The sequence below is a fragment of the Panulirus ornatus genome, chromosome 11, assembly GCF_036320965.1.
Source record: "Panulirus ornatus isolate Po-2019 chromosome 11, ASM3632096v1, whole genome shotgun sequence".
NCBI classification, from domain to species: domain Eukaryota; kingdom Metazoa; phylum Arthropoda; class Malacostraca; order Decapoda; family Palinuridae; genus Panulirus; species Panulirus ornatus.
In genome coordinates this window covers 64,732,567-64,752,960 of record NC_092234.1, presented here as the reverse complement: position 1 = coordinate 64,752,960, position 20,394 = coordinate 64,732,567, and the positions used below count along the sequence as shown (strand labels likewise).

General features: G+C 44.0%; 1 long non-coding RNA gene across 1 annotated transcript in view; it reads left to right on the top strand.

Annotated features, from left to right (window-relative positions):
• The window catches only part of LOC139751119 (uncharacterized), a 30,672-nt gene extending 11,421 nt beyond the window's left edge, over nucleotides 1-19,251 (top strand). The window contains exon 2 of the long non-coding RNA XR_011713288.1: nucleotides 16,859-19,251. This is a non-coding gene — a long non-coding RNA (uncharacterized lncRNA). The remainder of the gene's footprint in view (nucleotides 1-16,858) is intronic.
• The last annotated feature ends 1,143 nt before the right edge of the window (nucleotides 19,252-20,394 follow it).

Genomic DNA, 20,394 nt, shown 5'->3' with positions numbered 1-20,394 from the left:
CAGACGAAAGAAATGGCCCAACCCCCCCCATACACATGTATATACATACGTCCACACACGCAAATATACATACCTACACAGCTTTCCATGGTTTACCCCAGACGCTTCACATGCCTTGATTCAATCCACTGACAGCACGTCAACCCCGGTATACCACATCGCTCCATTTCACTCTATTCCTTGCCCTCCTTTCACCCTCCTGCATGTTCAGGCCCCGATCACACAAAATCTTTTTCACTCCATCTTTCCACCTCCAATTTGGTCTCCCTCTTCTCCTTGTTCCCTCCACCTCCGACACATATATCCTCTTGGTCAATCTTTCCTCACTCATCCTCTCCATGTGCCCAAACCACTTCAAAACACCCTCTTCTGCTCTCTCAACCACGCTCTTTTTATTTCCACACATCTCTCTTACCCTTACGTTAATCACTCGATCAAACCACCTCACACCACACATTGTCCTGAAACATCTCATTTCCAGCACATCCATCCTCCTGCGCACAACTCTATCCATAGCCCACGCCTCGCAACCATACAACATTTTTGGAACCACTATTCCTTCAAACATACCCATTTTTGCTTTCCGAGATAATGTTCTCGACTTCCACACATTCTTCAAGGCCCCCAGAATTTTCGCCCCCTCCCCCACCCTATGATCCACTTCCGCTTCCATGGTTCCATCCGCTGCCAGATCCACTCCCAGATATCTAAAACACTTCACTTCCTCCAGTTTTTCTCCATTCAAACTCACCTCCCAATTGACTTGACCCTGAACCCTACTGTACCTAATAACCTTGCTCTTATTCACATTTACTCTTAACTTTCTTCTTCCACACACTTTACCAAACTCAGTCACCAGCTTCTGCAGTTTCTCACATGAATCAGCTGTCTCCCGCGTTAGCGAGGTAGCGCAAGGAAACAGACGAAAGAATGGCCCAACCCACCCACATCCACATGTACATACATACACGTCCGCGTATACATAAATATACACACACAGACATATACATATATACACATGTATATAATTCATACTGTCTGCCTTTATTCATTCCCGTCGCCACCCCGCCACACATGAAATGACAACCCCCTCCCCCCGCATGTGCGCGAGGTGGCGCTAGGAAGACAACAAAGGCCACATTCGTTCACACTCAGTCTCTAGCTGTCATGTATAATGCACCAAAACCACATCTCCCTTTCCACATCCAGGCCCCACAAAGCTTTCCATGGTTTACCTCAGACGCTTCACATGCCCTGGTTCAATCCATTGACAGCATGTCGACCCCAGTATACTACATCTTTCCAATTCACTCTATTCCTTGCACGCCTTTCACCCTCCTGCATGCTCAGGCCCCAATCACTCAGAATCTTTTTTCACTCCATCTTTCCACCTCCAATTTGGTCTCCCACTTCTTCTCGTTCCCTCCACCTCTGACACATATATCCTCTTGGTCAATCTTTCCTCACTCACTCTCTCCATGTGACCAAACCATTTCAAAACACCCTCTTTTGCTCTCTCAACCACACTCTTTTTATTACCACACATCTCTCTTACCCTATTATTACTTACTCGATCAAACCACCTCACACCACATATTGTCCTCAAACATCCCATTTCTAGCACATCCACCCTCTTCCGCACAACTCTATCTATAGCCCATGCCTGACAACCATATAACATTGTTGGAACCGCAATTCCTTCAAACATACCCATTTTTGCTTTCCAAGATAACGGTCTCAACTTCCACACATTCTTCAATGCTTCCAGAACATTTGCCCCCTCCCCCACCCTATGATTCACTTCCGCTTCCATGGTTCCATCCGCTGCCAAATCCACTCCCAGATATCTAAAACACTTCTCTTCCTCCAGTTTTTCTCCATTCAAACTTACCTCCCAACTGACTTGTTCCTCAACCCTCCTGTACATAATAACCTACATATATACACATGCACACAATTCACACTGTCTGCCTTTATTCATTTCCATCGCCACCTCGCCAAACATGGAATAACATCCCCCTCCCCCCTCATGTGTGCGAGGTAGCGCTAGGAAAAGACAACAAAGGCCCCATTCATTCACACTCAGTCTCTAGCTGTCATGCAATAATGCTCGAAACCACAGCTCCCTTTCCACATCGAGGCCCCACACAACTTTCCATGGTTTACCCCAGACGCTTCACATGCCCTGATTCAATCCATTAACAGCACGTCGACCCCAGTATACCACATCGATCCAATTCACTCTATTCCTTGCCCGCCTTTCACCCTCCTGCATGTTCAGGCCCTGATCACTTAGAATCTTTTTCACTCCATCTTTCCACCTCCAATTTGGTGTTCCACTTCTCCTCGTCCCCTCCACCTCCGACACATATATCCTCTTGGTCAATCTTTCCTCACTCATTCTCTCCATGTGCCCAAACCATTTCAAAACACCCTCTTCTGCTCTCTCAACCATGCTCTTTTTATTTCCACACATCTCTCTTACCCTTACATTACTTACTCGATCAAACCAACTCACACCACACATTGTCCTCAAACATCTCATTTCCAGCACATCCACCCTCCTGCGCACAACTCTATCCACAGCCCACGCCACGCAACCATACAACATTGTTGGAACCACTATTCCTTCAAACACACCCATTTTTGCTTTCGGAGATAATGTTCTCGATTTCCACACATTCTTCAAGGCTCCCAGGATTTTCGCCCCCTATGATTCACTTCCGCTTCCATGGTTCCATCCGCTGCCAGATCCTCTCCCAGATATCTAAAACTCTTTACTTATATAATTGTATATTTCATGCTATTCGCCATTTCCCGCATTAGCGAGGTAGCATTAAGAACAAAGGACTGAACCTTTGAGAGATTATCCTCACCTGGCCCCCTTCTCTGTTCATTCTTTTGGAAAATCAAAAAAACGAGAGTGGAGGATTTTCAGCCACCCGCTCCCTCCCCTTTTAGTCGCCTTCTACGACAAGCAGGGAATACGTGGGAAGTATTCTTTCTCCCCTATCCCCAGGGATAATATATATATATATATATATATATATATATATATATATATATATATATATATATCTTTCTTTCTTTCATACTATTCGCCATTTCCCGCATTAGCGAGGTAGCGTTAAGAACAGAGGACTGGGCCTTTTAGGGAATATCCTCACCAGGCCCCCTTCTCTGTTCCTTCTTTTGGAAAATAAAAAAGAAAAAAAAATTGAGAGGGGAGGATTTCCAGCCCCCCGTTCCCTTCCCTTTTAGTCGCCTTCTACGACACGCAGGGAATACGTGGGAAGTATTCTTTCTCCCCTATCCCCAGGGATAAAATATATATATATATATATATATATATATATATATATATATATATATATATATATATATATATATATATATATAGTAACTTTAATCTCATTTGTGTCTGCGTCTCTAAAGTACTGTTTTGGGATACACTGTTCAGTTTGTTCTTAATAGCTTATTTCTTTCGATACCATTTCGTAAAGGATTTATAATGACTTAAAATTTCCTTCAAAAATATTTTTAGTATCATTTTTTTCGAGGCAGAATATAAAGTTACGATGTTGTAACTTTATAATTTTTCGTAACTTTATTTATCTTCCCTAGTCTCACACAACCCAGTATGTACTGTGTCAGTCAATGTGTTCGTCCAATTAGCCTAATTAAAATTAAGCTAACCCAGCGTAGGAAAAGATTAACCTCATTAGAATTAACCTACCCTACCCTACCCTAACCATAGAAACTCCTGAACAATGATTATATGAAACGACATATTTCAGTGGAACATATAAAAATCTCACCTGATTTCCCCACTGATACAAGATATACGTAAGTTTTTGGCGTTAATATAAATATTTGGGTTGATGTCTGGTTTGTTCACAAATGCAGTGTGTGTTATGGAAGCCAAGGTGCGTTCAAACATGAACTTTTTTCTGTGCGTTCTCATCTGGAAGTTCATTAAACATTCATTTAACTTATATTTCCTTTTGAGTCATTTCTTGGACTTACAAATAATATGTTGAACTTCTAGACTGAGAATGATACAGTCTAGTCCTGCAAATGCAATTGCAAGAAAGAAAAATATGAAATAACATTGAAAATGTAAACTGTATCCTAAGAGCCCTTCACTAAGGTTTGATATCCTTTCTATTAATTTTTACATTTTTCCTTGTTTTAGGCTAATTTCACATTTTCTTTCAATCTCTTCCTTGCTTTACTCGCCTTCTACTGAATTAAACTTCAACAGTGATAACAAATCGACTGAAATGAATTTCCTCAATATTTGTAAGTTGATATCAGCATTGACAGAAGATAGACAAATGCCCAAATAACGTAACGTCGCCTAACGTAAACGTAACCTAACGTAACGTAGCCTAAATAACGTAGCCTAATGTAACGTAAACGAACCAGACTGACAATGTCCCAGTATCGCAACGCTGTCAATTTTTTTTCCCTATCATGTTGACCTAATCATATTCATACTTACATTATTATCTAGAAACAGATTCAACAATGTTTTGACATGTTATCTGCAAATGCATATCTGAATTTAATGGTTTGTAGAGGTCTAATTTTACAATTTGTCACTGTAAGTTTTGCGTTTTGCATTATGTCTACAAATACACAGTGAGGTAAAGTGTCAGCATAGTACATGCATGGGGGGGCGGGGTGTTGAAGGTCAGAGGTATTTCAAGAGGTAAGAAAAACCGATGAAAGTAGGAAGAGCAGGAGCAAGGTCACTTCTGTAAAAAAAAAAAAAAAAAAAAATAGTTCAGGATCAGCGTTATTTCTGGCCAAGAATGTTCCTCCACTCTCTCTCTCTCTCTCTCTCTCTCTCTCTCTCTGACCACTGTGTGTGATCACTATTTGTGTGTTAAAGGGAGTGAGTTTTACACTCAGGTTGCGCTGTCTTGACCTTCTTTATACATGTATACCATGTCTTTACCTCCATGAATGTGTGCACACACACACACACACACATACCCCCCCCCCCCCCAAGACAGGTCCCCATTTATCGACCAGCCCCGGAGGAAGGATGAACACCTGGGTTGGATGTTGGCCGACTGCCACGCCCAGGAGTTGAACCCACAGAGTGTGTGTGTGTGTGTGTGTGTGTGTGTGTGTGTGTGTGTGTGTGTGTGTGTGTGCAGTCAATTTCACACCTCCATGATTTTAAGAGTGAAAGAATCGTTTTCGTTTTCTGATCGTGTACTTACTGAGGCATTCTTGTTTTACGGGGTAAGACACACCCTAGAATACATACTTGGTTAATCCAGGAAGAAGTGCATGAGAACATGATGATAGAGCGGCAACGTTAAAACCCTTACAGCGTTATCGATAAACCTCGAATTGTGACCTGACGTTAACAATGGACAACCTAATCTTAATCAGCCAATCAGATCGCTGTTATAGTCTGCCGTCCGTAGACCACCAAACAGTGAGCATGGACGAGACTGTTGTGGCCCTCCCCAGGCTGTTGTGGCCCTCCCCAGACTGTTGTGGCCCTCCCCAGACTGTTGTGGCCCTCCCCAGGCTGTTGTGACCCTCACCAGACTGTTGTGGCCCTCCCCAGGCTGTTGTGGCCCTCCCCAGACTGTTGTGGCCCTCCCCAGGCTGTTGTGGCCCTCCCCAGACTGTTGTGGCCCTCCCCAGGCTTTTGTGGCCCTCCCCAGGCTGTTGTGGCCCTCCCCAGACTGTTGTGGCCCTCCCCAGGCTGTTGTGGCCCTCCCCAAACTGTTGTGGCACTCTCCAGGCTGTTGTGGCCCTCCCCAGGCTGGTGTGGCACTCTCCAGGCTGTTGTGGCCCTCCCCAGGCTGTTGTGGCACTCTCCAGGCTGTTGTGGCCCTCCCCAAACTGTTGTGGCACTCTCCAGGCTGTTGTGGCCCCCCCCAGGCTGTTGTGGCACTCCCCAGACTGTTGTGGCCCTCCCCAGACTGTTGTGGCCCTCCCCAGGCTGTTGTGGCCCTCCCCAAACTGTTGTGGCACTCTCCAGGCTGTTGTGGTCCTTCCTAGGCTGTTGTGGCCCTCCCCAGGCTGTTGTGGCCCTCCCCAGGCTGTTGTGTCCCTCCCCAGGCTGCTGTGGCCCTCCCCAGACTGTTGTGGCCCTCCCCAGTCTGTTGTGTCCCTCCCCAGGCTGCTGTGGCCCTCCCCAGACTGTTGTGGCCCTCTCCAGGCAGCTGTGGCCCTCCCCGGGTTTGTGTGTGTGTGAAAGGAACGGGTGTAGGTGTATATAAGTGCAAACAGGTGTGGAGGAATGTATGTGCTCATATAAGATTTGGGTGCGAAAGTGAAAGTTTTTGAGTCAGGTGTGGAGGTGCAGGTGTGGAAGCCCGGGTGTGGAGGTGCAGGTGTGGGACCCCAAGTGTGGAGGTGCAGGTGTGAGGGCCCAGGTGTGGAGGTGCAGGTGTGGGAGCCCAGGTGTGGAGCTGCAGGTGTGAGAGCCCAGGTGTGGAGGTGCAGGTGAGAGCTCAGGTGAGGAGGTGCAGGTGTGGGAGCCCAGATGTGGAGGTACAGGTGTGGGAGCCCAGGTGTGAGAGCTCAGGTGTGGAGGTGCAGGTGTGGGAGCCCAAGTGTGGAGGTGCAGGTGTGGGAGCCCAGGTGTGGAAGTGCAGGTGTGGGGACCCAGGTGCGGAGGTGCAGGTGTGGGAGCCCAGGTGTGGAGGTGCAGGTGTGAGAGCCCAGGTGTGGAGGTGCAGGTGTGAGAGCCCAGGTGTGGAGGTGCAGGTGTGGGAGCCCAGGTGTGGAGGTGCAGGTGTGGGAGCCCAGGTTTGGAGGTGCAGGTGTGGGAGCCCAGGTTTGGAGGTGCAGGTGTGGGAGCCCACGTTTGGAGGAGCAGGTGTGACAGCCCAAGGTGTGGAGGTGCAGGTGTGGGAGCCCAGGTGTGGAGGTGCAGGTGAGAGCCCAGGTGAGGAGGTGCAGGTGTGGGAGCCCAGATGTGGAGGTACAGGTGTGGGAGCCCAGGTGTGAGAGCTCAGGTGTGGAGGTGCAGGTGTGGGAGCCCAAGTGTGGAGGTGCAGGTGTGGGAGCCCAGGTGTGGAAGTGCAGGTGTGGGGACCCAGGTGCGGAGGTGCAGGTGTGGGAGCCCAGGTGTGGAGGTGCAGGTGTGAGAGCCCAGGTGTGGAGGTGCAGGTGTGAGAGCCCAGGTGTGGAGGTGCAGGTGTGGGAGCCCAGGTGTGGAGGTGCAGGTGTGGGAGCCCAGGTTTGGAGGTGCAGGTGTGGGAGCCCACGTTTGGAGGTGCAGGTGTGGGAGCCCACGTTTGGAGGAGCAGGTGTGACAGCCCAAGGTGTGGAGGTGCAGGTGTGGGAGCCCAAGTGTGGAGGTGCAGGTGTGACAGCCCAGGTGTGGAGGTGCAGGTGTGGGAGCCCAGGTGTGGAGGTGCAGGTGTGACAGCCCAGGTGTGGAGGTGCAGGTGTGACAACCCAGGTGCGGAGGTGCAGGTGTGGGAGCCCAGGTGTGGAGGTGCAGATATGAGAGCCCAGGTGTGGAGGTGCAGGTGTAAGAGCCCAGGTGTGGAGGTGCAGGTGTGGGAGCCCGGGTGTGGAGGTGCAGGTGTGGAGGTGCAAGTGTGAGAGCCCAGGTGTGGAGGTGCAGGCGTGGAAGCCCAGGTGTGGAGGTGCAGGTGTGAGAGCCCAGGTGTGGAGGTGCAGGTTTGGAGGTGCAGGTGTGGAAGCCCGGGTGTGGAGGTGCAGGTGTGAGAGCCCAGGTGTGGAGGTGCAGGTGTGAGAGCCCAGGTGTGGAGGTGCAGGTGTGGGAGCCCAGGTGTGGAGGTGCAGGTGTGAGAGCCCAGGTGTGGAGGAGCAGGTGTGAGAGCCTAGGTGTGGAGGTGCAGGTGTGAGAGCCTAGGTGTGGAGGTGCAGGTGTGAGAGCCCAGGTGTGGAGGTGCAGGTGTGAGAGCATACGGATGGGAACATAAGTGATGGTGTGAGAGCCCAGGTGTTGAGATACAGGTGTGGGAGCATGTGTCTGGGAGCAAAAGGGTGCACTTGCAGGTATAGGAGAGCAGGTGTGAGAGCACTCGTATGGAGGTACAAGTGTGCGAGCGCAGGTGTGCCGGGGTATATTGGACGTGGAGCTGATACAAGCGGTTTGGCTGCCACTACCCTCCCTTACCACTCTCTCACGGTCCTCAGGTTCAACTCTCCCTCCTGTTATCATTCTCTCTCTCTCTCTCTCTCTCTCTCTCTCTCTCTCTCTCTCTCTCTCTCTCTCTCTCTCTCTCTCTCTCATGTTTTCTATCATTTCCAGTAATTTCAATCGTCCCCCCCCTTCACTAATTCAGTGAGAGATTTTGAGCGATAATTTCATCGAAAAAAAAATCATCTTTTTCTTTCGGAGATGCTGAGTTGGGACCCTAACTATAAACATATAAATACAAAAACATATAAATTCTGTGCAATGTTAAAAAATATTTCTGCTCCTATAGTTGATTTTAGGTTACACCAAAATCAATGAATGATATATATATATATATATATATATATATATATATATATATATATATATATATATATATATATATATATATATTATTTCATTTTTATTAAACTTTGTAGCTGTCTCCCTCCCGCGTTAGCGAGGTAGCGCAAGGAAACAGACGAAAGAATTGCCCAAACCACCCACACACACACATGCATATACATAAAAGCCCACACACGCACATATACATACATATACAGTTCAACGTTTACATACATATACATACACAGATATATACATATATGCACATGTATTAATACTTTTTTTCTTTCTTTCAAATTATTCGCCATTTCCCGCGTTAGCGAGGTAGCGTTAAGAACAGAGGACTGGGCCTTTGAGGGAATATCCTCATCTGGCCCCCTTCTCTGTTCCTTCTTTTGGAAAACAAAAAAAAAAAAGAACGAGAGGGGAGGATTTCCAGCCCCCCGCTCCCTCCCCTTTTAGTCGCCTTCTACGACACGCAGGGAATACGTGGGAAGTATTCTTTCTCCCCTATCCCCAGGGATATATATATATATATATATATATATATATATATATATATATATATATATATATATATATATATATATATATATATATATATATATATACCTTCTGTGGAAGGTATTAAGAATATATGGTGTGGGAGGAAAGTTGTTAGAAGCAGTGAAAAGTTTTTATCGAGGATGTAAGGCATGTGTACGTGTAGGAAGAGAGGAAAGTGATTGGTTCTCGGTGAATGTAGGTTTGCGGCAGGGGTGTGTGATGTCTCCATGGTTGTTTAATTTGTTTATGGATGGGGTTGTTAGGGAGGTGAATGCAAGAGTTTTGGAAAGAGGGGCAAGTATGAAGTCTGTTGGGGATGAGAGAGCTTGGGAAGTGAGTCAGTTGTTGTTCGCTGATGATACAGCGCTGGTGGCTGATTCATGTGAGAAACTGCAGAAGCTAGTGACTGAGTTTGGTAAAGTGTGTGAAAGAAGAAAGTTAAGAGTAAATGTGAATAAGAGCAAGGTTATTAGGTACAGTAGGGTTGAGGGTCAAGTCAATTGGGAGGTGAGTTTGAATGGAGAAAAACTGGAGGAAGTAAAGTGTTTTAGATATCTGGGAGTGGATCTGGCAGCGGATGGAACCATGGAAGCGGAAGTGGATCATAGGGTGGGGGAGGGGGCGAAAATTCTGGGAGCCTTGAAGAATGTGTGGAAATCGAGAACAGTATCTCGGAAAGCAAAAATGGGTATGTTTGAAGGAATAGTGGTTCCAACAATGTTGTATGGTTGCGAGGCGTGGGCTATGGATAGAGTTGTGCGCAGGAGGATGGATGTGCTGGAAATGAGATGTTTGAGGACAATGTGTGGTGTGAGGTGGTTTGATCGAGTAAGTAACGTAAGGGTAAGAGAGATGTGTGGAAATAAAAAGAGCGTGGTTGAGAGAGCAGAAGAGGGTGTTTTGAAATGGTTTGGGCACATGGAGAGAATGAGTGAGGAAAGATTGACCAAGAGGATATATGTGTCGGAGGTAGAGGGAACGAGGAGAAGAGGGAGACCAAATTGGAGGTGGAAAGATGGAGTGAAAAAGATTTTGTGTGATCGGGGCCTGAACATGCAGGAGGGTGAAAGGAGGGCAAGGAATAGAGTGAATTGGAGCGATGTGGTATACCGGGGTTGACGTGCTGTCAGTGGATTGAATCAAGGCATGTGAAGCGTCTGGGGTAAACCATGGAAAGCTGTGTAGGTATGTATATTTGCTTATATATATATATATATATATATATATATATATATATATATATATATATATATATATATATATATATATATATACACAGACATATACATATATACACATGTACATAATTCATACTTGATGCCTTTATTCATTCTCGTCGCCACCCCGCCACACATGAAATAACAACCCCCTCCCCCAGCATGCGCGCGAGGTACCACTAGAAAAAGATAACAAAGGCCACATTCGTTCACACTCAGTCTCTAGTTGTCATGAATAACGCACCGAAACCACTGCTCCCTTTCCACATCCAGGCCCCACAGAACTTTCCATGGTTTACCCCAGACGCTTCACATGCCCTGGTTCAATCCATTGACAGCAAGTCGACCCCGGTATATCACATCGATCCAATTCATTCTATTCCTTGCACGCCTTTCACCCTCCTGCATGTTCAGGCCCCGATCACTCAAAATCTTTTTCACTCCATCCTTCCATTTCCAATTTGGTCTTCCACTTCTCGTTCCCTCCACCTCTGACACACATATCCTCTTTGTCAATCTTTCCTCATTCATTCTCTCCATGTGACCAAATCATTTCAGTACACCCATTTCTGCTCTCTCAACCACACTATTTTTTATTAGCACAAATCTCTCTTACCCTTTCATTACTTAATCAAATAACCTCACACCACATACTGTCCTCAAACATCTCATTTCCAACACATCCACCCTCCTCCGCGCAACCCTACCTATGGCCCATGCCTCGAAACCATATAACATTGTTGGAACCATTTTTGCTCTCCAAAATAACGTTCTCGCCTTCCACTTATTCTTCAACGCTTCCAGAACCTCCCCACCCTGTCACACACTTCTGCTTCCATGGTTCCATCCACTGCTAAATCCTCTCCCAAATATCTAAAACACCACTTCCTCCAGTTTTTCTCCATTCAAACTTACCTCCCAGTTGGCTTGTCCCTCAACCCTGCTGTACCTAATAACCTTGCTCTTCACATTTACTTTCAACTTTCTTCTTTCACACTTCACCAAACTCAGTCAACAGCTTCTGCAGTTTCTCACCCGAATCAGCCACCAGCACTGTATCATCAGCAAACAACAACTGACTCACTTCCCAAGCTCTCTCATCCACAACAGACTGCATACTTGCCCCTCTTTCCAAAACTCTTGCATTCACCTCCCTAACAACCCTATCCATAAACAAATTAAACAACCATGGAGACATCACGCACCCCTGCCGCAAACCAACATTCACTGGGAACCAATCACTTTCCCCTCTTCCTACTCGTACACATGCCTTACATCCTCGATAAAAACTGTTCACTGCTTCTAACAACTTACCTCCCACAACATATACTCTTAATACCTTCCACAGAGCATCTCCATCAACTCTATCATATGCCTTCTCTAGATCCATAAATGCTACATATACATGCATTTGTTTTTCTAAGTATTTCTCATACACATTCTTCAAAGCATACACCTGATCCACACATCCTCTACCACTTCTGAAACCACACTGCTCTTCCCCAATCTGATGCTCTGTACATGCCTTCACCCTTTCAATCAATACCCTCCTATATAATTTCCCAGGAATACTCAACAAACTTATACCTCTGTAATTTGAACACCCACCTTTATCCCCTTTGCCTTTATACAAAGGCACTATGCATGCATTCCGCCAATCCTCAGGCACTTCACCATGAACCATACATACACTGAATATCTTCACCAACCAGTCAACAATACAGTCATCCCCTTGTTAAAAAAAAATAAACTGCAATACCATCCAAACCCACTGCCTTGCCGGCTTTCATCTTCCGCAAAGCTTTCACTACCTCTTCTCTGTTTCCCCTGACCCTCTCACTTTGCACACCACCCCGACCAAAACACCCTATATCTGCCACTCTATCATCGAACTCAACAAACCTTCAAAATACACACTCCATATATATATATATATATATATATATATATATATATATATATATATATATATATATATATATATATATATATATTGGAAAGGATCACAATTTTGCGCGTGATCAAGATATTCCTATGAGTTCCTATGTGTTTCATTTTCCCCGTGGACTCATAGGAATATATATATATATATATATATATATATATATATATATATATATATATATATATATATATATATTCTTTTCTTTTTCTTTTAAACTATTCGCCATTTCCCGCGTTAGCGAGGTAGCGTTAAGAACAGAGGACTGGGCCTTTTTTGGAATATCCTCACCTGGCCCTCTCTGTTCCTTCTTTTGGAAAAAAATGTTGCGACTTTGCTAGCTATCCAAACGTACAGATATGCTCTTCAGAATGTTCTTTTCAAAAGTGAAACAAATTTTTACTTGCGTTTGGGATTCTTACTCTAGGAGAGAGAGAGAGAGAGAGAGAGAGAGAGAGAGAGAGAGAGAGAGAGAGAGAGAGAGAGAGAGAGATTAACGGGGTTAATGACAAAAAACTAAGAACGGAAAGAGGAGTTGCAAGACATGGGTGAAAGTAAACAAGAAGTCAGTAAGAAGGTACAGTTTGAAGCAGGTGTAAGGAGGTGAGAACCATGGTACAACAGCGAGACTTGCCTTTATTACTCGGCTGAGAGAGAGAGAGAGAGAGAGAGAGAGAGAGAGAGAGAGAGAGAGAGAGAGAGAGAGAGAGAGAGAGAGAGAGAGAGAGAGGCTACATACTCAGCAAACGGGGAAAATCTGTGGCAATCGGAAAGGTGTACATCAAAGTACATTACAACAAAAACTCTTAAGCATATGCCTTTACTTTAAAACCAAATGAGAATCTTAAGCCTTCGGTACTAGGTACACCACAGGGGGTCGTCATGTGATATCAGTTGGGAGATAAGATTATTCGATAAGGTATCATACGGAACACTATCGACTCTCGCTAACAAGAGTAAAAATTGATTTCCCAATGACCACTGAAGTGACTCATGCGTTCGTGCTATGGTTAATACGTGACGTGTCCCCGAACGTGGCTAGTTTCCTATTAATGATATTACGAGGATAAATGACTCACAACAGTGAATGACTGAGGGTTACAGTGTATGTTTATCATGGTATCAGGATTTCTCTACTCTCTGAATCACTGGTATCTCGAGAAATATTTCGTGGTATCCTGTAGAATCTACCAGAGCGTGATATGGCGGTATCTGGAGATTCTCAAGTAACGGTTATCATACAACTTCTGTACGATAGTTGAAAATTAGGTAATTACACAAACCCAGGACGCGTAAGTGTATTTAAAGTAAACAAAATAAAAGGTCTTGAGCTGAAAAGCCTTAAGACACACATTTCCCTATTTACGTTCAGAATATTGCTGTAGGTGTGGCATGAGTAGTTGCCAGTAGGGATATATTAGAGGTTATTTAGTATGTGTCATTGAATACAAGGGGTATGAATATATATCTTACATGCCAAAATATATCTAGTACGTAAAAGACTGCTGTCTACTGAGACACTGAAGTATATCGCAAAATCTTCCAGGCCTCAATATTGTTATGGCGGTATCTGGTGACTCATATATCGACAACTATCGGAGAAATAACTCAGCTGAGCCGCCAAGTCAACACTTTCACAAAACAAATGACAGATAGATGTATATACAAGGGTCGATCCTACATATGCTGACACGCGTTCTAAAGACAACTTGCACTGGTATATGCAAATGACAGGAACGCATGCGACATACAAGAGTGTGTATGTGTGGATTACTAAACTTGGTATATATATATATATATATATATATATATATATATATATATATATATATATATATATATATATATATATATATATATGTTGTTAGGGAGGTGAATGCAAGAGTTTTGGAAAGAGGGGCAAGTATGAAGTCTGTTGGGGATGAGAGAGCTTGGGAAGTGAGTCAGTTGTTGTTCGCTGATGATACAGCGCTGGTGGCTGATTCATGTGAGAAACTGCAGAAGCTGGTGACTGAGTTTGGTAAAGTGTGTGAAAGAAGAAAGTTAAGAGTAAATGTGAATAAGAGCAAGGTTATTAGGTACAGTAGGGTTGAGGGTCAAGTCAATTGGGAGGTAAGTTTGAATGGAGCAAAACTGGAGGAAGTAAAGTGTTTTAGATATCTGGGAGTGGATCTGGCAGAGGATGGAACCATGGAAGCGGAAGTGGATCATAGGGTGGGGGAGGGGGCGAAAATCCTGGGAGCCTTGATGAATGTGTAGAAGTCGAGAACATTATCTCGGAAAGCAAAAATGGGTATGTTTGAAGGAATAGTGGTTCCAACAATGTTGTATGGTTGCGAGGCGTGGGCTATGGATAGAGTTGTGCGCAGGAGGGATGGATGTGCTGGAAATGAGATGTTTGAGGACAATGTGTGGTGTGAGGTGGTTTGATCGAGTAAGTAACGTAAGGGTAAGAGAGATGTGTGGAAATAAAAAGAGCGTGGTTGAGAGAGCAGAAGAGGGTGTTTTGAAATGGTTTGGGCACATGGAGAGAATGAGTGAGGAAAGATTGACCAAGAGGATATATGTGTCGGAGGTGGAGGGAACGAGGAGAAGTGGGAGACCAAATTGGAGGTGGAAAGACGGAGTGAAAAAGATTTTGTGTGATCGGGGCCTGAACATGCAGGAGGGTGAAAGGAGGGCAAGGAATAGAGTGAAGTGGCTCGATGTGGTATACCGTGGGTTGACGTGCTGTCAGTGGATTGAATCAGGGCATGTGAAGCGTCTGGGGTAAACCATGGAAAGCTGTGTAGGTATGTATATTTGCGTGTGTGGACGTATGTATATACATGTGTATGGGGGTGGGTTGGGCCATTTCTTTCGTCTGTTTCCTTGCGCTACCTCGCAAACGCGGGAGACAGCGACAAAGCAAAAAAATATATATATATATATATATATATATATATATATATATATATATATATATATATATATATATTCTTTTTCATACTATTCGCCATTTCCCGCCTCAGCGAGGTAGCGTTAAGAAAGAGGACTGGGCCTTTGAGGAAACATCCTCACCTGGCCCCCTTCTCTGTTCCTTCATTTGGAAAAAAAAAAAAAAAGGGATTTCCAGCCCCCCCCGCTCCCTTCCCTTTTAGTCGCCTTCTACGACACGCAGGGAATACGTGGGAAGTATTCTTTCTCCCCTATCCCCAGGGATAATATATATATATATATATATATATATATATATATATATATATATATATATATATATCTGTGTGTGTAATGGTAAGGGACGGGGCAAGTGTAAGATTTCCTACTCGTAACGCACAAATAGTAACCACACACACACACGAAGTTTTTTTTTTATAAATTCCATTGATTTATTATCAATCAATGTATTAATATAATCTATCCATTCCACACAGGCAAAAAAAGCAAATAGGTTCATACACACCCAGGACGAGCCATCACCATTAAACAAAAACTTCAGCTAGGCTCGCACCTGACGGCCAAAGCTTTCCACACACACGAATTGAATTTGAGTAGGCGTTTAGCAGTAAAGGTATTAGCCACGTTTGCCCTACATACGATCAGAATAGATTACTTTATGACGCGATTAAATTCTCTATGTTCTTTATCTATGGTACATGCGTGCACTTTTGAATATTTCAGCATTTAATTGTGATAATGTTATTTGACGACGATATGTGTTCACACTGTTTTCCTACAATGCAACTTTGTCAGAGCCGGCAAAGAGACCTACAAATATTTCCTGAAAGATAACACGTTGAAATAAAGGCTGCTAGTTAGGAGATTCTTGCTTTTTGCTTCCCCGATAAATCCCAGTGAGAGCTGAGGTGAAACACCGCCCCCCCCCCCCCCCCCATTCTGATGTAGGAATCATGCATATATATCCACCAGGAATAATTCTCCAGCTTGGCTACATCAAGCGACTTTATCAAGCGCCGTTTTAGGGCATTGGGCACTCGAGTTTCCGGTACTTTGGTTAGCCTTAACATGAATGTCGCGCGTCTCAATAACGCCGCTAAGTTTAAATGCCACTTTGGTATTTTGTCAACACGGTACACTTATTTAGACAATAGTTTTACTATATAAAATTTATGTGATTAAATACTTCAATTTACTTGCTACACCATAAAAGCATTTAGACTGGTTCATCACTGGATTGATTTTGCCGGGCCTTAGCTATGTTATCTCGGGAATGTTGGCGCTAGGACTGCCTACCGCCTTATATTTCTCGATTTCCTACCTGCTAAAGTTACAATCTCTGGCCATCATGATGGCTCGGTAGAAATTAAACAAAGGCGCTTTGCTGAAGGCACCAAGCCGCCAGCACTACTTTAACAGAACCACAGTAGAAAATTCCAAACGCATGCCCACGAAACAGAAGAAACATTAGAACTTAGAAGCAAGGAGCTGGGTGGAAGCTGCCGGCCATGGCCAGCGTGGCTCGCTAGTTAATGGTGGACGTTGGGCGAAATCTATTTCTGGCAACTGGAGGACCTTGTGAGGCGAGTAGGTAGGCCAGGTGGGGTTCAAGCCTTGCCAAGGTTCGCCTGCTGCGAGGACAAGAAAAGCAGATCTATAACATGACTTGTTTCTGCTGTAAATATTGCCAATATCTGCCAGAGACGAGGACCTGTTCTAACGTTTTCCTTTTTGATGCAGATATGAGAGTTGGCATCGCTGAAGACGAGACGTTGAAGACGGAGACGTTCATGTTGTGATGATGAACTACATGAATAAGATGGAGGTGAAGTACAACGGAACTCATGTTGAAATGAACCAGTGGGGGACAAGGTTAGATAGAATGTTAGAATATTAGAAAACTAGTGTAGGGAGATATCGACAGTCAATTACAAAATTAAACCCTCTTAAAAGACAAATGTGCGGCTATAAATGCAAAAAACAGAAACAAGGAAATCTAAGAATCAGTGGGGGAACCCTAGTGCATCTTAAAAAGAAAATGGTAATATGCTTACGCACTTTGAGGCCACTGTGACGTCACAAGTTCTTTAGGTGCTGCCTCAAATTCAAGAAGCATATTTATTTCTTAAAAATCATATACACCCTTCTCTAGGTAGATCATACAAATTCAGCGTTCGTCTATTGTCCTAAATAAGTTCATTATGCAATGTAGATTCTTTAGAAAATAAAAGCTATGTTGACGCATATATTATGTAAATATTACGATGCCAATAATTACATATGAATGGTAATGAAATAATAATGAGAGGCAGTTATCATAATGCTGTATATCAAATCTCCACAATAATATTATGTTTCGCACAAGAGCAACCTAATACCTTTAGCTGATACAGACGTATAACGTGGCGTCGACATACACACACACAGAGGGAAAGGGTTAGTGGTGTGACGTGTTCCCAGTATATACGACATATCATGGGGAAGCCCGTCACATGACCTGTTGAAGTCAGTAAACAGCCTGTAAGCACTGCTGTTGTTTGTTAACACAACAACTGTAGGTCTAACACATAGAAACTCGACATTGAAGACTATGATGTTATAATTCTGATATAAAAGGACTGTCCATATGATTACCGATTTACAATGACCTAAAGTCTAAAAATCATCGCCAGTGTGTTCGGTGTCCATCTCAGATTTCCAAGATAGCCATTCAGTAATCTTTCATTTATAAATTTTGTTATAATGGCGGTGATATATTATGCTGGTAAAGCTGTACGAAAAGATGTTCGACAGCGTCTTATGATAAGACTAAAATTAAACTATGATTAACTGAAAACCAGTTTGGCTCTTTCTTCATGTGATGTCATATGGTGAGAAGGGCAGAAATATTCTTTTATCGTTATTACTACAGTTGTACGTTAAGAGCGTAGACACTGTATAGCATCAGTTCCAAATCAGTTCAAGCCCTTTTAATATTCGCGGAGTGAGGGCGCTACGTCGTAGGCTGGCCTCTCTCACGCCGCCATCAACCCGACAAAGAACCAGGGTGGGGTCGGCTGTGACGTAGCACCTGACAAGTTGCCAAGTTCTTACTGAGCCCAGCTTTTTCCAAACTATCATGAGTAGTCTAAATATAATATAGCTATTCTGTAGATAGTAGCATTCAAAGCTGTCTTGGTTTACTTGTTAAATCAAATCATTCAGAAAAGAGACGGTACTCAGCTTCTGTTAGGTGATTCACGTAAATATGGCTACTAAGCTTCTCTTGCCTTTGTGCACTTCTCCCATACTCTAATTTTCTGTTCATTCCCTTCTCCAATGATATATTTTAATTTATCCTTAAAGAAAGACAGCCTGGCTGCTCATACGTAACACAGTACGATGTATATGATTCTACGAAGGGCTGAGAGAGAGTTAGGCTCAACACCGGACGACACTTCCTGGAAGAAAAATCATGGGACTCCGCCACCACCACCACCATCATACTCACTACACTACTCCTTTAGGCGGGAAAATGTCATATACTCTCAGTTCCAATATATCAGCCACGCATGCATATCAGAGGTGGGTCTTTACGAACTAAAATGTTCGTCAGGTAAATGAAAATGAGGCGAGGACATGGAAATCATCATGCACATGGCAGGCGATCAGCTGAGTCGATAACCGTCAGCTCAGCGACAGACGTAACACTCACCCCAGCACGACCCACAGCAAGGAATTATTGTTCCTGTGGTCTTGTAGAATAAGGACCAGCATTCTTCATGCCGCAGCACTACGCCCTTTGCCCGTGTGCAGCTTTATTGTACTGCCAATGGATGTATGCGGCCTTCAGCCCACCTCTGAACTTGATTCATGTAACGCCATTTTTCCACAAAAAAGTTCAATATTTCATATACGTTTACATAAGTGCCTCAGCCAATTCCAGAGACTAGTCATGCAGTTTACCTCCAGGTTTAACTCTTTTGTTACCCAACTATGTGCCTGTACTACTAAATATCTAAACTTGCCACGTGTACTGCATTTAGTATTGTTACGTGGCTGTAGCCACGTACTGTATACATGGGCACAAAGCTTACCTGTAACTTGTCCATCCACTCGTTCATGGTCTCACTTCAATAAACATTTCATGTGTATTCATGTATTGATTGCGTGGGGACTTCATGGATACGCATCAGCCTATCCCGAAGACCAAACTCACGTGTTGGCTGTATTACCCACTGACTCATCCTATGTTGTATTTACATGTATCCGTGTACTACATACGTGAGGTCCCTTACCCTTTCTCTGTAACTTGACTTGTTTACCACACGCCCACAACTTCTGTTCATGATTCATTAGGTACCTTACAGTCCCGTAACCAGAGATGGGGGGTTAAACCCCCTTGAGAGATTAGATATATAACATCACTCATGAAATATACATTTTCATCTCTGAAATCTTCAGGAAAAGCTATACAGAACCACATCAGTAGTTAATAACCATACAAACTGCTTCCATCAGCCACCAGTTTACATGAAAAAAAAAAGAGAAGTACGCCTTTACACAGAGACGACCAACCCCATGGGGAGTCTTGGCTATGGGCCTGACTTACGATTATATAAATTGATCCAAGAAGCCCCTCAGCCTATCTTTATGAAAAACGCCATCGGCCGAAATTGCAACTTGCCTGATACAGACACACATATGTATAACTATAAAAGATCAAGTTTGCTAAGTGCCTGTATAGCGTTTTGCCACGCCATTGCACGAAGGATGGTAAATAAATTAAATTTCCTGCAGCTCTTAGCATTACTGGTTTGATACGAGTGTTGCAGCATATTAGTTTCGAGTAATTTATGTGTCAGTGGATGTCGTAAGCTATTCAATCTAATGCAATTACGTAATAATTAAGCACTTTTGAAATTACTAAGGAAACAGTCGTGCTTTGGAAACACACCAGGAATAAAAACGTTTGATAGTATTAACATTTTTCTTTGTAATATTTGATTCTACAAAATAGCGTGTCTGCCCTACCAAAGTCGTAATTTCCACCAGAATCCCCAAAGCACATTAATTGACTAAAGTATTTAGAAAAAAAAAAGACATCTACATTCTCTGGTTTTCGACACAAAGAACATACCAAGAACATTCTATCTGTTCCAGTGGACAACGTAGCGTAGCAGAGAGCAGCATCCTGAGACAAAGCTGCAGAATGAAGGTTATGGTGGCGGGTGGGTGGGTGGGTGAGTGGTGTGCACCACAACTGGCAACTGTGCACCAAACCTGACAGACGGAGG